The 2500-nt window shown below is 38.0% G+C and overlaps 1 non-coding gene across 1 annotated transcript in view; it reads right to left on the bottom strand.

The window, feature by feature from the left end:
- Nucleotides 1–83, bottom strand: part of LOC143306358 (small subunit ribosomal RNA) — a 1923-nt gene extending 1840 nt beyond the window's left edge. Inside the window, exon 1 of the ribosomal RNA XR_013063775.1 lies at nucleotides 1–83. This exon is cut by the window's left edge and continues 1840 nt beyond it. This is a non-coding gene — a ribosomal RNA (small subunit ribosomal RNA).
- Between the last annotated feature and the right edge of the window lie 2417 nt (nucleotides 84–2500).

Genomic DNA, 2500 nt, shown 5'->3' with positions numbered 1-2500 from the left:
TCACCTTAATTCGGTATGTACTTAGACATGCATGGCTTAATCTTTGAGACAAGCATATGACTACTGGCAGGATCAACCAGGGAGCTTAGTTATTATTGTAAATTTAAATTTTCGTCGTCGGCCCTCCCTGTAAGACCGATCGACGTTAAGCCATTTCTCTTTTGTATGTAACACACATTTCATAAATTTTGTACCTCTTATAGAGGCCAAATATTCTCCTCCTCCTCTCATAAAGCACGAAAATCACTTTCACGCCGTGCATCCATCGTGCAAGCACGTAGACCACACACGCTGGACAATATAATAAAAGATAGCGCGGACAGTGGCATGCTATACAAATCGAGAAAGCGCGTACAGTGATCATGCTGGTCATTTTGCCACCAAATTTTATAATCTTTATCATTAGAGCGGGCCCACCAACCTCGTCTCTGTACTTTATACATTTCTCCTCCATCTGCACACACCTTTTCAAACATTAACGGAGAGAGTTCCTTGGACTTGCTTTAAATGTACATATTAGATATGTTGGAATCTCTCTCCTTTAGAAGTTTCCCCAGCCTTAAAACTTCTTTCATTTTTACTCCTCTCTCCATACTTATTTTCCTCTCTGAACGTATCAGAGAGGATTTTATTTCTGACACCTCTTGACTTTTCTTAAATTCAGGGACGTAATTTTGTTCATAATTCAGTGGACTTTTGTGTATTTTATACTTTAAATATTTCCAAACAGTCTCCCTTCTAAAAGTGATAGAACGAATTTTCGTCTAACACTACTTTCTTGGTTCAAAAATTTTATACAATCTTATAACTTTTTCAGTTTTAACAAATTTTGGTTACAGACAGTTGATGCTCAGTTTGTACAAGTATGCAACATTTATAAGTGCATACAGGTCACCAGCCTTATATTACAAGGCTCACCACATATGGGCCATTCGGTCTTAGACACCGACCCGTGGTAATGCTGTGTGGAGATTAATAATAATCCGCAACGGAAAACCGGAACGAGAATAGTCGAGAAAGTATATTCTCGAGGAGCGGTAGACTGCTTTTCAACCGAAGTCATAAAAGAGCCACACGCTCGACGCTACTCCCGACCGGTCCGAGCGAACCGAAAGTGCCTTCCTATAAATACCGAACGGCCGGCCGCTAGGTCGGCGACGCATGGGCTTACGCCCAGGCGTATGCCTGTGCAAACCGCCGTGAGAGCGTACCATCCCGCCGGCACGGTAAAACTTAGACTGAAAATATCGTCGAACATATCCTTTCATTTTATAACGTTCTATACATGAAAATTAATAAATTAACATGCAGGACATAATAAATTCACATTCTCATGTAAATCATGGGTTTAATTAATATTTTAAAAAATTTTAAAACCGCCCAGAACCGATGAGATGAAAATATTAAAACGATATTTTTGCATTTTCTTACGGTAAAACATTAACAAATAAGCGACTATAGCAATATAAAACTCCATTTGTAATTTAATTAATCAAAATTAATATTTTTTTTTGATTTTTCAGCGATCCAGAACCGATGAGACGAAAACATTAAAACGATATTTTTGCATTTTCTTACGACAAAACATTAACAAATACGAGACTATAACAATATAAAACTACATATGTAATTTAATTAATCAAAATTAATAATTTTTTTTGATTTTTCAGTGATCCAGAACCGATAAGTCGAAAATTTTAACAATCATATTTTTGCATTCTGTACCGTGGATCCATCGTTAAACGCTATTAAACTAACGTCCGTGATGGTATAAATGCAGATTTTCGCTCCGTTTAGCCAAAATAACGAACTTTAGGTGCGCTCCGAAATATTTCAAAGTCCCAGCGGCGTATTGCTTCGCCTCTTAGAACCGATTAGTCGAAAATTTTAACAATCATATTTTTGCATTCTGTACCGTGGATCCATCGTTAAACGCTATTAAACTAACGTCCGTGATGGTATAAATGCAGATTTTCGCTCCGTTTAGCCAAAATAACGAACTTTAGGTGCGCTCCGAAATATTTCAAAGTCCCAGCGGCGTATTGCTTCGCCTCTTAGAACCGATTAGTCGAAAATTTTAACAATCATATTTTTGCATTCTGTACCGTGGATCGATCGTTAAACGCTATTGAACTAACGTCCGTGATGGTATAAATGCAGATTTTCGCTCCGTTTAGCCAAAATAACGAACTTTAGGTGCGCTCCGAAATATTTCAAAGTCCCAGCGGCGTATTGCTTCGCCTCTTAGAACCGATTAGTCGAAAATTTTAACAATCATATTTTTGCATTCTGTACCGTGGATCCATCGTTAAACGCTATTAAACTAACGTCCGTGATGGTATAAATGCAGATTTTCGCTCCGTTTAGCCAAAATAACGAACTTTAGGTGCGCTCCGAAATATTTCAAAGTCCCAGCGGCGTATTGCTTCGCCTCTTAGAACCGATTAGTCGAAAATTTTAACAATCATATTTTTGCATTCTGTACCGTGGATCGATCGTT

Source organism: Osmia lignaria, unplaced genomic scaffold (assembly GCF_051020975.1).
Source record: "Osmia lignaria lignaria isolate PbOS001 unplaced genomic scaffold, iyOsmLign1 scaffold0006, whole genome shotgun sequence".
Lineage (NCBI taxonomy): Eukaryota > Metazoa > Arthropoda > Insecta > Hymenoptera > Megachilidae > Osmia > Osmia lignaria.
The sequence above is the reverse complement of the archived record's forward strand: the minus strand, read 5'-3'. Positions and strand labels throughout refer to the sequence as shown.